This window comes from Nelumbo nucifera, chromosome 4 (assembly GCF_055504915.1).
Source record: "Nelumbo nucifera cultivar China Antique chromosome 4, China Antique-T2T, whole genome shotgun sequence".
NCBI classification, from domain to species: domain Eukaryota; kingdom Viridiplantae; phylum Streptophyta; class Magnoliopsida; order Proteales; family Nelumbonaceae; genus Nelumbo; species Nelumbo nucifera.
In genome coordinates, this window is record NC_142652.1 from 77,703,347 (window position 1) to 77,719,495 (window position 16,149).

Here is a 16,149-nt window from a genome sequence, read left to right on the forward strand (position 1 = left end):
TATTTCGCTTGATTACATAAATAGAACAGAATTTATAAATCTAACAATAATATCAAATGGATTTTTCATTAAATCATACGAGTAAAATGGAATTTTGAAATCTAACAATAAGATCAAATGAATGCAAAAACTCACTAATTCTGAAATTTCAAATGGTGTTTTGATATAATTATCTTCTTTTTTCAATAATTATTTCAATTTCAGCGTTTTCCCAATTTTCAGATTTCTGGAAAAAAAAAGTGAATTTAGTAGTTGTCAGAAATTTCAGAATTTTAGTTATTTTTGTTTTGAGAATTCAGTAATTATCTTCAGTAATATTATAATTCTCAGTATTATAATTGCCGAAAATTCTAATTTCTGAACTAAATTTAGTAGCTAAAACTTAAAAGGTAATAAAATTTGAACATAAAATATTAAAATTATTGAATGACTGAAAACATTAAAACACAATTATAATTTTCAGTGCTATGATAATATTATAGCATTTAATTACTGAAATTAATATTTAATATTATCAATTATGAAGATCAGTGAACATTAAATATAATCGTTGACGTAATTAACATAATTGTCACGATTATCAAGATCAGTCAATATTAAATATAATTATGAAGATCAGTCAATATTAAATATAATTATGAAGATCAGTGAATATTAAATATTCAGTTAACATAATTCAGTAGTTTATATTAAAGTAAATTAGACCTTTTTAATGATTCAATAATTCTTAATCATCGTTAAATCTTCAATTTTTCAATAATTTTGTAAATATTAGTTTTGGTAGTCACCATGACCTTTTAATTATGGGACATGGGACATGAATAACCAACCAGTTTAATAACTGTAACATTAACAACAAAACATGAATAAGCGTCAGTTTAACATTAGTGATAAGCAAATGATGTAGTAACATCCATACCCGACCCGTACACCTAGATTTGGGTCATCTTCTTGACCTGAATCTTTGTTGCGTATAATGGTAAGCGTGGTGGGGTGGGTCTAGATTTAGCACAAAAACTGATGAGGGGTAATTTGGTCCTCCCAATCGTACAGTGACACGTGGCTCCCGAATGATACCTCGGTGCCAAGTCAGCAAGCTAGCTCAGTAAAATTAACTCAGAGCATCTCACCTAAGCTGACATCTACCTCAGCGAGACCGAATTAGCTGACCCTGTAAGATTACGGCGAGCTGTCTTAGGAGTCGGTCGAGTTGTAAGGACTTAAGGCGACCTGCTAAGGAGAGCTCGCTAACCACCCCTACAGTTCCACCTCGGCAAGGCCGAGTTAGCAGACCAGTAAGATTACGGCGATCTATTCTAGGAGCTGGCCGAGCTGAGAGGACCTAAGGCGACCTGCGAGGAAGAGCTTGCTAATCGTCCCCAACAGTTCGCTACCAAAGGCGTCGATAGCACAACCGGTAGAACGGATCACCGTGTCACGTGCCTCGACTTTAATTAGGCAGATCGTAACCCCCGCGAGGGTCTCGCAACTGATACATTAACGTGCCGAAAAAGAAGGAAACAACTCCTCAAAGAGCTCAAGACCGTTACCCTGGTCACCTGAGTACAGGGACCTATATAAGGCACCCAGATTCACCCAGAAAGGTACGCGCACTAAACTTCTAGAGCTCTCTCACTCTTTCAGAGATCTTCTCAAACACCTACTGACTTAAGCATCGGAGTGCCCTCTCCGGGTAAAAGACACCCGAGCACTCTCAACTTCCATTCCTTGCAGCACACATCAGTTCAGACACTCAGACATCAGCTTGGCCTTCACTGCTCGGCCAGCTAGGTTAACATCTAGTCAGAATCCGCATCACAGTACACGAGGGAGCGTCTAGATTGCGCAACATCAATTGGCGTCATCTGTGGGAACACACTACAAAAGCTAAGTTCTCTATTACTGTTTTTTGAAAATTAAGAAATGGCCTCCTCAAGCAACTAGCTTGCCAGTAACAGCTACAACAACAACAATGATAATGGCTGAATCCCCACTGTTACTATTGGACAGATCGACGTTCCTCTGCACCCTGTTACCGTACCAGAGAATATGGACGTGCATCCTCCTGCGGTCGAGCCCACAGTGGCTCCTGCAGCAGTAGACGTGCGCCAATTCTATGATCTAGTACGTTGCGTGCAGGGAATGAGTGAGCAACTCAAATCCTGAGAAAACAAATTCACCTCTGTAGCAGGACAGTAGCAACCACAACAACAACAGCAACAATAACACCAACGCCAGCAAGTGCCTCTCCAGCAAGTACCTCAGCAGAGCCAGCAGGTGCCTCAGAACAATCAGCAAGTACTTCTCCAGCAGAATGTCGGCCTGAATCAGGTCGGCCGCATCGATTTGGCCCCAATTCGTAGCCAAATTCAAGGATCTAATGGTGTACCAAGGAACACCAACAACCAGCCTCCCATTGACAACGTGGCCCTCAATAACAACAAGTTACCGATGGAGAGCCGAGTTGTGGCTCCCGTTGGGACCGAGGCTGTAAGCTCGTCCGTAGGGACCAAGAAAAAGTGTGGAAGGTAAGCTCACCGTGCTGGGAAGAAAAGCCAGCTCACTCCAACCAGGGAGGCATTAGGAAGCAAAGTGAACAACAAGGAAGAAAGTAAGCTAAGCAGTAAGACAGTAAGCCAGGCTGGTACGCTACCCGAGCAACCACGACTGACTTGAGCATCCCCCTTGGCGCCAGAGATACTTAAGGCGCCAAGACCTAAAAACTTCAGGGCACCGCCTCTCGAAACATACAAGGGAACCACCAATCCGAATGAGCATGTAGATAGTTTTCAAGACCTTATGTTGCTCCATGGGGCCAATGACGCAAGTATGTGCATCGCCTTTCCGACCACATTGAAAGAAGAAGCATGGCTCTAGTATTCGAGATTGGCCCCAGGTTCCATCAAAGACTGGGATTAGTTCACTAATATGTTCACCAGCTAGTTCACAACCAATAGAAGACACTCGAAGTCCACGACCTGCTTGCTCAATGTAGTCCAGAAGCCAAACAAGACGCTACGAGAATATGGACGGAGATTCAACATGGAACGTTTGTAGATTCCAAATCTGGATCCCGTCCAGCAGTTGATAGTAGCCAAAAATGGTGTACGACATCCCAAACTGCGTTGGGAAATGGAGATGAACCCGTCGACAACCATGGAAAAGTTTCTCGACATAGCGAACCAGTTCATGAAAGTAGAGGAGGTCGTAGGGTCAAAGTCCAAGCTGATCGGAAAGAAAAAGTAAGCTGAGGAAGAAACAAGCAGCAACAAGAAAAATAAGAGAAGTGAATCTCATAGAAGAAGCAGGTCACCTCAGAGCAGGTGCAACAGCTCGCCACGAAGAAAAGCAAGTCGCCACCTCGGAGCTCGACTCAACGACAAGCCACTCCACCTCTGTACAACAGCTCACCTTTGACGAGCTAAAAAGATATCTTAGTTCGCCCCCCTGTTGACCAAACCCGGAACTGGGGACGAGCTCAAACTTTACCTTTCCACGAGTGACGAGGTGGTGAGCTTGGTCCTGGTAAGAGAAGTAGATAAGACACAACGACCTGTCTATTACGTGAGTAAAGTCCTGCACGTTGCTGAGACCTAGTACCCAGACATAGAAAAGCTCGCCTTTGTGCTAGTGTTGGCAGCTCGGAAACTAAGGCCTTACTTCTAGGTCCATACCATCGTAGTCTTGACCGAACGACCTCTGAGGAAAATTCTTCAGAAGCCTGAAGTCTTGGGGAGACTGACGAAGTGGGCAATAGAACTCAACGAATACGACATCCGTTATGAGCCACGACTAGCGATAAAAGCACAACTTTTGGCAAACTTCCTTGCCGAGTGTACAATCAGCTCGCCGACCCTTGAAGTGACCGAGCTCGCAACCACATCGGAGGCTTTAACCAGTGCGGCGCCAGCTCCTGCTCATGAGATTGCGAGCTGGGATGAGGAGCCCTCGATACTCCATGTGGGTGGCCTGTCCAATAAGAGTGGAAGCGGAGCTGGGTTAATACTCTACTAACCTAGCGAGGTGAAACTGGAATACGCGCTCCTGATTTTATTCAAAGCTTCAAACAATGAGGCCGAGTACGAGACACACATAGCCAGGCTGGCACTAGTGAAGGAGGTCGGGGCCAAGCATCTTGTGATTTATCCTACACAGTAAATGGGTTAGTCCTACACAGGTTGTGCCAAAGAAATCATGGGTCACAGTAGTTGAAAATGAGGAAGGAGTTCTTGTTCCCACTAGGGTAGTGATGAGAATGAAAAATATCATATTTTTCTCCCTTCATATTTAGTCTATTATACTTATTTGATGCCCAAATGCACTCATTATTCTTATATTTTGATTTAGGGCACAAATGGAGGCATTAAGTAAAAAACAAGGCTAATCGAGTAATTCTGGACAGTTTTGGCACCGCGTCATAATTTGGGCATAACTCTTTCATCCGAATTCCGATTGAGACGATTCAAGATGCATTAGAACGATAAGGAAAATTTATACAATTTTCATGTTTTGAGTTTTGATAGATACTGACTGCATCGAGGTCGAAATCGGGACCGAAATAGCTGGAACTGCACTGCTGACGTGCTGGAAACATTCCTTCGCCTGTAAGTTTTCATATGCGAAATCACCACTCTCCCACTTACATTAGAACTTTGTTTTCTCCTATTTTTGAAATCTTTCTTGACAATTCAGACTTGGAGATTGTTATCTAGAGAAATTTTAGGAGATTTTTTAGGCTTCTTTTGGGGAAGTAGAGAGAAAAAAAAGAAGAGAAAGAAAATCAAGAAAGCAATCAGACCTAGGGCTGCCGCACCTCTCTTCTCTTCTCTCCTCTCTTCTCTGATTTTTCTTGAGTTTTCACCATGACCATGCATGGCTAATTCTGATACTTGGTCGAAGGAAACAGAAGCCTCAGAATCAACAAAACTTTGAGATCTAATTTGATTTTTATTGTTTGATTTATACTTTGAATATCGAATGTTCTTCCATGTTTATGTTCATGATTGTTTCGTCTGATTGCTATGAGGCCTACTAGTTAATTATTCGTTGTAATCTACTGCTAGGTTAGATATTAGATCCATAATTGTTTGATCCCTCTAATCTGTGAAGCAACTAGGGTTTAATGATTTGCTGCGTCAGAAATTGTTAGATCTTAGGAAGAACACTCGACTAAATTAAATGCAACCGTGTGTGCTTGTGTTGTTTAGCTTCATTGATCTCTAATGCTTAAGGCTACTGCTGGATTAAATCTTTAACGATTGTTTAGAGGTTGTTCTGTAGTAAGGGTTAAGAGGATCGCTTGTTTTCCGATTAACTGAGATTAGGGAGATGCAGGAAAATAATTCCTACGATGAATATTCAAAGTCTGAATTGATTTATCTTTGCATCGATGAGCAGTAGTGAAATTCTGATGGTGGATGTTGACTTTGACCAAGACTCATTCTTTTGATTGATTTCAACATTCTGAATTGCATTGTTTTTCATTTGATTCTCGCTATTTTTAATTCTGATTTTCTTTCTTTGTTAATTCTGGTTCATTACATACAACCCCCCCTCCATCTTTGTTCATGCAACACACAAACTAGGTTAGATACTCTCAGTGGGAACGATCCTTATTCGCACTACTGCATTTATTTTTAGGACTATAGGTATTATTTTTGGGTGCCTACGACAGCACGCCAAATTTTGGCGCTGTTGCCGGGGAGTCTTTCTAATTGGTTTTTGTGCTTCTTGTGATCATTGTTTCGTTTCTTGAAATTTTTGAAAAAAAATATATATATAGATCACTTTGATTGTTTGTGTTTTAACGTAGAATATTTTATGTTTTATTTATTTATTTTCATCATTCTAGATTTTTTTATGATATGTCGTTCATGGGTTATTAGGGTTTCCTTGATTTATGCCTGTAACTCGATTCTCTAAGCAAGGTGATTTGCAGTACGATCCAGAAATAGAGGGAACTTTGCGCAGATTAAGGAGGGAAGCTCAGAGTCATTCTAAAGAGAACGATCCAGCTCTTGATTCCCTATCTGTTAGCGGTTCTGATTAGAGAGAGGAGGACATCATGGCTGGAAACCGAACTTTGAAAGAGATTGTCGCACCTGATTTGAATCAGCAACCATTATGCATAACTTTTCTGCTTTACATTCTGAAAAGAACGATCCAGCTCTTGATTCCTTGTCTGTTAGCGGTTCTGATTTGAAAGAGGAGGACATCATGGCTGGAAACTGAACTTTGAAAGAGCTTGCCGCACCTGATTTGAATCAACAACCATTATGCATAACTTTTCCTGCTTTAGATGTTGATGCTACTTTTGAATTAAAATCTGGACTAATGCATCTCTTACCCACTTTTCATGGTCTTGCAGGTGAGGATCCTCACAAGCATTTGAAGGAGCTGCATGTGGTATGCACGAGTATGAAACCCACGGGGGTGACTGAAGAACAGATTAAATTAAGAGCCTTTTCGTTTTGTTTGAAGGATTCGGCTAAGGATTGGCTCTATTATCTACCCTCCGGGAGTATTACCACATGGAATGAGATGAAAAGGCTATTTTTGGAGAAATATTTCCTAGCTTCAAGGGCAGCCAATATTAGAAAAGAAATTTGTAGTGTAAGGCAGTACAACGGGGAGTCCTTACATGAATACTGGAAACATTTCAAGAAATTATGTGCAAGCTGCCCCCATCATCAAATCAGTGAGCAGTTAGTCATCCAGTATTTCTATGAGGGTCTTCAACCCACTGATAGGAGCATGATTGATGCTGCTAGTGGAGGAGCTTTAGTGGACAAAACTCCCGAGGCCACGAGAAATTTGATTGCAAACATGGCGGCCAATTCTCAACAATTTGGATATAGGCTTGACCCTCCATCAAAGCATGCTAATGAGGTAAATATATCTTCCCTTTAACAACAAATTGCGAGTCTAACTTCTCTTGTTCATCAAATGGCTGTAGGTAATATGCAAACAGTGAAGGCTTGTGGGATATGTACGGTAGTAGGGCATCCAACCGATATGTGCCCAACTCTTCAAAGGAAGTATGATCCTTACTTGTGGGATATGTTCGGTGGTTTTCCGGGGCAACCACAAAGGAAGTATGATCCTTACTTGAGCACGTATAATCCGAGATGGAGGGATCATCCAAATCTCAGCTATGGGAATCCGCAAAACTGCCCGACTTTCCAGCAATATCAGTTGCAACCCCCTAAACAACAGCCAGGACAAACTTCTAATTCTGGTATGTCTTTAGAGGATATTGTTAAATCTCTTGCCACTAACACTTTGCAATTTCAGTAGGAGACGAGGGTTAGTATCCAACATTTGGACAATCAGATGGGCCAGATGGCAACCGCAATTAGTTGGTTAGAGGTGCAAAGTTCGGGGAAATTACCCTCTCAAACGGTTGTGAATCCAAAAGAAAATGCAAGTGCAATCGTTTTGAGAAGTGGTAAGGAGGTTGAGGATCCAACGAGAGCAGCCCCTGCATCGTCAAAGCAAGAACAGGAGGACATCATTCCCAATGATGATGAAGTACCTAAGCGTAAATTCCCACATCTTTCTAATTATAAACTGGTACCTCCTTTTCCTCATGCTTTAGCAGGATCTAGAAAAGATGAGCAATTCAAAGATTTTTATGAGACTTTTCGTAGATGCGAGGTAAATATTCCACTTCTAAATGCTATTAAACAAGTACCTCATTATGCTAAATTCCTAAAAGAATTATGTACACATAAGAGGAAACAGAAAATGAAAGGATGTGAGAAGGTGAGAGTAGGGGAAAATGTTTCTGAGTCATTCAAAGAAAACACCCTACAAAGTGCAAAGATCCAGGTATGTTCACTATCCCTTGCATGATAGATAACACTAGAATTGAGAATGCCATGTTAGACTTAAGAGCTTCTATCAATGTCATGCCATATTCTATATATGCTTCGTGGAAACTTGGACCTTTGAATAAAACTGGTGTTGTGATTCAATTAGCTGATAGATCTAATGCCTATCCTAAGGGTGTAGTTGAGGATGTTCTTGTGAAAGTTAATGATTTAGTTTTCCCTGCTGATTTTTATGTGCTTGATATGGATAATGGTGATCAAACCACTCTTATTTTTCTAGGGAGACCATTCTTAAAGACATCCAAGACTAAGATAGATGTTCATAATGGCACACTCACCATGGAATTTGATGGTGAAATTGTTAAGTTTAATATTTATGATGCCATGAAATATCCTGCTAATGATAATCCTGTTTGTTCTGTTGATGTGATTGATTCTTTGGCACAGGAAGTCTTTGAACTTGATGGGAAGGATGGATTAGAAATTTCCATTAGTAAGCATCTTGAGAAAGAGGAGTCAACGTTGAATGCTGATTTGCAAGAAACTATTGCAGCATTGAATGATTCTCTGGAGTTACAACAGACAGGTAATGTTCCTTATATTATGTTGTCGATTTCTGACAGGAGACCTTTACCCTCTGTTTTGCAGGTCCCTATTCCAGAGTTGAAGCCTCTCCCCAGTCACCTCAAGTACGTATTCCTTGGAGACAGAGAGACATTACCAGTGATCATCTCTAGTTGCCTTAGCGCACCACAAGAAGAGAAGCTTGTGCAGGTTCTGAAGGAGCATAAGACGGCTACTGGTTGGACGATTGTGGATATCAAAGGAATCAGCCCGTCTACATGCATGCATCGTATCTTGCTTGAAGAGGGAGCGAGACCTTCCCGTCAACCACAAAGAAGGCTGAACCCACCCATGATGGATGTAGTGAAGAAGGAGATCCTCAAACTTCTTGAAGTCGAAGTGATTTACCCCATTTCGGACAGTAGTTGGGTTAGCCCAGTTCAAGTGGTTCCTAAAAAGATTGGAATAACTGTGGTGAAAAATCAGAATGATGAATTGGTTCCCACCCGTGTTCAGAATGGGTGGCGGGTTTGTATAGATTACAGAAAATTAAATGCTGCAACCCGCAAGGACCACTTCCCTTTACCTTTTATTGATCAAATGCTTGAAAGGTTAGCCGGTCATTCTTACTATTGTTTCCTTGATGGCTATACAGGGTATTTCCATATTACAATTGCTCCAGAAGATCAGGAAAATACAATTTTCACATGCCCATTCGGGACCTTTGCATATCGTCGCATGCCCTTTAGCCTTTGCAACACCCCAACCACTTTCCAAAGGTGTATGGTTAGCATATTTTCATATTACATTGAGAATATCATAGAAGTCTTTATGGATGATTTCACAGTTTATGGGACTCCTTTGGAAATTGTTTGCATAACCTTACACTTGTCCTACAAAGATGCATAGAAACTAACCTTGTGCTGAATTCTGAAAAATGTTATTTTATGGTTGAACAAGGTATAGTTTTGGGTCATGTTGTTTCATCTAGGGGGATTGAGGTAGATAAATCTAAAGTTGATATTATTTGATCTTTACCTTATCCCACTAGTGTGCGGGAAGTTCGCTCTTTCCTTGGGCATGTAGGTTTCTACAGGAGATTCATCAAAGGCTTCTCCAAAACAGCATTACCCCTATGCAGGTTGCTACAAAAGGATGTGGTTTTTGAGTTTGATGAGGCGTGTAAAAAGGCCTTCACTAGGATGAAAGAACTATTGACCTCTACCCAAATCATCCAGCCTCCTGACTGGAACGTTCCCTTCGAGATTATGTGTGACGCAAGTGATCATGCAGTAGGCACCGTTTTGGGTCAAACAATTGGAAAAGCATCTCATGCCATTTATTATGCTTCGAGAACTTTGAATGATGCTTAGAAAAATTACTCCACCAGTGAAAAGGAGCTTTTAGCTGTTGTTTTTGCTTTAGAAATGTTTCGGTCTTATTTGCTTGGTACTAAAGTCATTGTTTATTCTGATCATGCATCTCTTCGTTATTTGATGACGAAGAAAGAGGTGAAACTAAGATTGATAAGGTGGATACTTCTCTTGAGTGAATTTGATTTAGAGATCAAAAACAAAAAGGGTGCAGAAAATCATGTCGCAGATCACTTGAGTCGTTTGGTTCATGTGGAGGATGAACTTCCTCTACAAGAGACGTTCCCTGATGAACAATTGTTCTCAGCAAATGAGACATCACCTTGGTATGTGAACATTGTGAACTATTTGGTTACTAATGTGTTGCCACCTAGTTTGTCTAAAGCTCAAAGAGATAAGATCAAAAGTGATGCCAAATACTATGTGTGGGATGACCCATACTTATGGAAGCATTGTGCAGATCAAGTGATAAGAAGGTGCATACCTGAAAATGAGATTGTTTCTATTCTAACCTTTTGTCATTCTTATGCTTGTGGAGGTCACTTTGGAGCCAAGAGGACAGCGAGAAAAGTGTTGGAATGTGGTTTCTATTGGCCGAGGTTATTCCGAGACTCGTACTTTTTCTGTAAGTCATGCGATCATTGTCAAAAGTTAGGTAATATATCCCAAAGGAATGAGATGCCACAATAGCCCTGATAAGTGATCTTCTCTAGGTTTTATCAAGTCTAACATCTTCTCTAGGTTTGGAATTCCAAGAGCCCTAATAAGTGATCAAGGCACTCACTTTTGTAATCGAACTATGGAGGATTTGCTGCGAAAATACCATGTGACCCACAAAGTTTCAACTGCATACCATCCACAAACTAGTGGGCAAGCGGAAGTGTCAAATCGAGAGATCAAGTCCATCCTTGAAAAGACGTTCAATCCAAGTAAAAAAGATTGGAGTTTTCGATTGGATGATACTTTGTGGGCATACAGGACTGCATACAAGACACCCATTGGTATGTCGCCTTATCGGTTGGTGTTTGGGAAACCATGCCACCTTCCAGTCGAGGTAGAACACAAGGCTTATTGGGCTATCAAGAGTCTCAACATGAAGATGGATGAAAGTGGCGAACACCAGAAGTTGCAATTACAAGAGCTAGAGGAGATTCAAAAGGATGCCTATGAGAGTGCAAGAATTTATAAGGAAAAGGCAAAAGCTTTTCATGAAAAAATGATCTCTAGGAAGGAATTTAAAGTTGGTCAAAAAGTCCTTCTTTACCATTCACGGCTTCGTCTATTTCTGGGTAAGTTGCATTCTTGTTGGATTTGACCCTTTGTTGTTACTAATGTTTTTCCTCATGGTGCAGTTGAAATTCAAAATCTAGCAACTTCTAAAGCATTCAAGGTGAATGGCCATAGACTCAAACATTTCTATGAAGGCTTCCAAGTAGAGAATGTGGAACTATTGGACCTTGAGGATCCGGTTTATGCTGATTAAAAAAAAGGGGGGAAGTTTGTTTTTCTTTTTCTTCTTATTTTTGCATTTATGTTTTACTTATTTCTGTTATTTCTTTGCATTTCACCTTACATTGGGGACAATGCAAATTTTAAGTGTGGGGGAGGGGATTTAGGTTGCGTTTTAAAATTTGATTTAGGTTGTGTTTTAATTCTGCATTTTTTTTCTTTTTTTTGACAAAAAAAAGTTTTGTTCTTTGTTTTTGGGTTTTCAACGATTTTTTTTAGGTTGTATATGCTATAAGCAAGATTCAATTAAGCTTGAAAAGCTCATAATAGGATTGGATAAGTAATCTTCCAACTTAGAATTAATTAGTCTAGTTATTTTCCTTGAGAATGGTAGTGACTAAATCTAGTAGACAAAAGCCGGCGAGATTTTGAGCCTTTAGACTGACACATCCATATCAGTCTCACTATTTTCTTTCATGTGAGATATTCTTCCATGGATTTGTTTCTCTAGAACTTGCCTTAATTCTCTTCAAGATCACATTGACACAAGCATGCATGAACATGATTAAGGCCATTTTTGTTATAAGATACATAAGCCAGATAGCCTACCTTGTGATAAATTATCCCCTTTGTTGAACCCCTTTGAGCTTTATTGACATTTGTCGTTCATTGCAACCCCATGCTACAAGGTTTAAACCCGAAAAAAATAATGCCCTTACCCAAGCCGTAGACTTAGTGGAGCATCACTCATCATTATGATATGCATGGATGTACAAGTTTCAAGTGTGGGGGTGTTTGGATTCATGGTATGGTTATGAATGGTGAAATGGAACATGTTTTCATTCTCAATTCGTGAGTTCCAATGATTGATATACTTTGAAAGAAAAAAAAACAGCAAAAAAAAAGAAGAAAAAAAAAGTAGAGATGAAAGGAAGGATGGAGGAAATTGCTTTTGATGTTACAAACTATCCATGCCCTCCTAAAATTCCAAGAAGAAGAAAGTTGCTTATACATACAAAAATGGAAGCTGTTGTGAAAGATTGTTCCCTGCTGCAAACAAAAAGTGTTCATTTTGAATGATCTCTTTTCCAATGCAGGAGTTTTACATGCTTTAAATGCATTAAAGCAAAATTGAAGAAGTTGCTGAATGAAGTGATTGGTTTTACATGTCTTATGCATTCGAGCTTCAGATGATTCAGTTTTGCTCTACTAGTTTTGATGGCTTTTTAGCTATATTCACAAATATTTCCCACCTTGACCCTAAGCCCATTACAACCCTTGAAAAGTTCTTTTGAGTCGTGTTATGCATGTGATCCCAGTGGTGGAGAATGAGAAGATATGCAAGCCTATGGTAGATAAATTCCATTGGAATGAATTTGAGCGAAACACATACCCTTCAAACATGAGAGTTGAGTGTTTATTTCCGTGAGGGTCTACTATTTAGTTTATTTCATCTTTGAGTGAAAATGCTTACTAAGTAATTGAAAGTTGTTAAGAATGTTTTTTCATGATGTGTTATGAGTATTGAAGAGCTTTGTTGTTCTATGTTGATGGCATTGCAACCTTGGTGTTTTTGGGAAAGTGAATTTGAGTTTTGCCCGAGGACAAGCAAAAGCTAAGTGTGGGGGGATTTGATGAGAATGAAAAATATCATATTTTTCTCTCTTAATATTTAGTCTATTATACTTATTTGATGCCAAAATGCACTCATTATTCTTATATTTTGATTTAGGGCACAAATGGAGGCATTAAGTGAAAAACAAGGCTAATCGGGTAATTCTGGACAGTTTTGGCACCGCGTCATAATTTGGGTATAACTCTTTCATCCGAATTCCGATTGAGATGATTCAAGATGCATTGGAATGATAAGGAAAAGTTCTACAATTTTAATGTTTTGAGTTTTGATAGATACTGATTGAATCGAAGTCGAAATCGGGCCCAAATTAGCTGCAACTGCACTGCTGACGTGTTGGAAACCTTCCTTCGCCTGTAAGTTTTCATATGCGAAATCACCACTCTCCCACTTACATTAGAACTTTGTTTTTTCCTATTTTTGAAATTTTTCTTGACAATTCAGACTTGGAGACTGTTATCTAGAGAAATTTTAGGAGATTTTTTAGGCTTCTTTTGGGGAAGTAGAGAGAAAAAAAATAAGAGAAAGAAAATCAAGAAAGCAATCAGACCTAGGGTTGCCGCACCTCTCTTCTCTTCTCTCCTCTCTTCTCTGATTTTTCTTGAGTTTTCACCATGACCATGCATGGCTAATTCTGCTACTTGGTCGAAGGAAACAAAAGCCTCAGAATCAACAAAACTGTGAGATCTAATTTGATTTTTATTGTTTGATTTATACTTTGAATATCAAATGTTCTTCCATGTTTATGTTCATGATTGTTTCGTCTGATTGCTATGAGGCCTACTAGTTAATTATTTGTTGCAATCTACTGCTAGGTTAGATATCAGATCCATAATTGTTTGATCCCTCTAATCTGCGAAGCAACTAGGGTTTAATGATTTGCTGCGTCAGAAATTGTTAGATATTAGGAAGAACACTCGACTAAATTAAATGCAACCGCTTGTGCTTGTGTTGTTTAGCTTCATCGATTTCTAATGCTTAAGGCTACTGCTGGATTAAATCTTTAACGCTTGTTTAGGGGTTGTTCAGTAGTAAGGGTTAAGAGGATCGCTTGTTTGCTGATTAACTGAGATTAGGGAGATGCAGGAAAATAATTCCTACAATGAATATTCAAAGTCTGAATTGATTTATCTTTGCATCGATGAGCAGTAGTCAGAGATAGAAGAACTGAGGAATGATGCATATGATAATTCTAGGATCTACAAGGCTAAACTAAAAGCGGCTCATGATAAACAGATCCTAAGGAAGAATTTTGAGCAAAACCAACAGTGCATCTGTATGATTCCCGTTTGCGTCTCCACCCAGGAAAGATGAGATCTAGATGGACAAGTCCATTTGTGGTGAAGCGAGTCTTTCCTAACGGTGCTGTTGAGATTAAGGATCCAACCGATGGAAGAGTTTTCCGAGTCAATGGACAACGGTTGAAGCATTATGTGGAGAGGGTAGACCAACTTGAGGAGATCACTCTTGTAGCTCCGGCCTACAATTCTTAATCAGGTTTTATCTTTCTGCACTACCACTTTTATTTTTCTTTTCTTTTATTTGTTTTTGTTTTTATTTTATTAGTTTTTTTTATGTTTCCTTTTTCTAGTTGATAAATTTGTAGGTCTGGTCTTAGTCCATCGCTCAGTTGTCCCCTACCCTTTTCTTTATTATTTCTTTTATTTTTTTTACGCTAGTGAAGACACTGTCTAGTTCAAGTTGGGGGTGGTAGCATTGCGTGCACATAATATGCACACTTTTTATATATACAATCTTCTTATGTGAAAGGGAGACAACCAACACTTTACTTATTGTTTTTATTCTGGTAGTTTTTGTGTGAATAAGTTTGCATTGCATGCTTGAGAAATTTAGATTGGATTTTCTGCTCTTCTATCTAGGTATGATTTCAAAATTGTTTGATTTAAATCACTTTTCTATCTTGATTATCAAAGAATAACTTCTGAAAACTTTTTGTGCACAATACTAAGTTTTGTGGTTAGATGGATGTTCAATATGTATAGAAAATAGAATTGTCATGTTTAAGCGCACATTTTTCTAGGCTCACACATCTTTTGTGAGTGAGTGGAGAGTTGAGGAAACAACTTATGAACTTTCATTGATCTATTCAATTGGTTAGTTGTTGTTTAGAATGACATTACATGGTTTAAGGAATGTTTGGATGATAAGCTGAAGGATGATACTAATCAATTTTCAAAAAAAAAAAAATAGAGGGGGAGCTAGTTCGTGTTATGTTATGTGAAGCCTTTGGAATAACATGTGTAATATTAGTTATGTGAGAAACTCCGCACTTTCCCTATTTTGCGTTATCAAAAAAAAAAGAGAAGAGAAGAAAAAAGAAGAGGAAAAAAAGAAAAAAAAAGAAAAAAAGAAGAGAAAAAAATTTGAAGAAGACTCAATACAAAAAAGTCTTCCGTCAATTCAAAAGACAAACTTCTTTTCTTGGGGAACAGTCTTTCTCACTAGGCTCGATTTCTATTTGTATTGCACTTGTATTTGACTTATCAAAATCTTGCACCTAGTTTGTGGTAAGAATGGTAGAGTTCTAAACAGCTAACTTCCCTATCTTCTAATCAATGATCGTTTGTTTGTTTGTTCGAAAATTTGGCATTTTTCTTGAGTGGTTATCTGATTTCCAACTCCATGAGCGAAATCCCTTGCCTTAAAACAATTTACATGTGAGGATATGGAGTTGAGTCTTTTACTTTGATTAATTATCAAGGCTATATGTGTTGCGGTTTGTGGTATGAAGGTTTTGTTTAATTCGCAGACATTCACTTTTGAAAGTTATAATTGAAGTAATCTTGTAGCATTTGTGATCTTTTTCCAACCTTTTTGTCTGAAATGATTAGGTGGTTTTGCTGGATTTCTATTTAAGCTAATCATCATGCTTTGTCTTTTTATTTGTGCTTAAATTGCTAGGGACTAGCAATAAGCTGGTTGGGGGTTGTGACAGAAGCATGAAAATGTATATCTAAAGTGTACTCAACAATTGACATTTGTAAAATAAAGAATTTAAAAGTAATATTTTTCCATAATAATTTTATAAATGTCAATTTTATTATTTGTGCAATTTTTATGCTGAAAGAATTAATAATTGAACGGAGGAAAGCCTAAACATAAGTCCAAGAAACCCAAACCCAAGTATGAGTGTTGATTCGTTTCCCGTTTTACTCTAAATAGAGTCCAGTATTTTGGGAATATCTTTCTTTACCTATGTCAAAATTTAGTGATTCTTGAGGCTATGAACAGCTAAGAGATAGAGCTACAATTCATATGTTGATAGCTTTCTCTAAAT

General features: G+C 38.8%; 1 non-coding gene across 1 annotated transcript; it reads right to left on the bottom strand.

The window, feature by feature from the left end:
• Window positions 1-6,588: 6,588 nt before the first annotated feature.
• On the bottom strand, window positions 6,589-6,695 carry LOC148800753 (small nucleolar RNA R71). The gene has a single exon (XR_016071083.1). It is a non-coding gene; the product is annotated as a small nucleolar RNA R71 (small nucleolar RNA).
• Window positions 6,696-16,149: the final 9,454 nt, after the last annotated feature.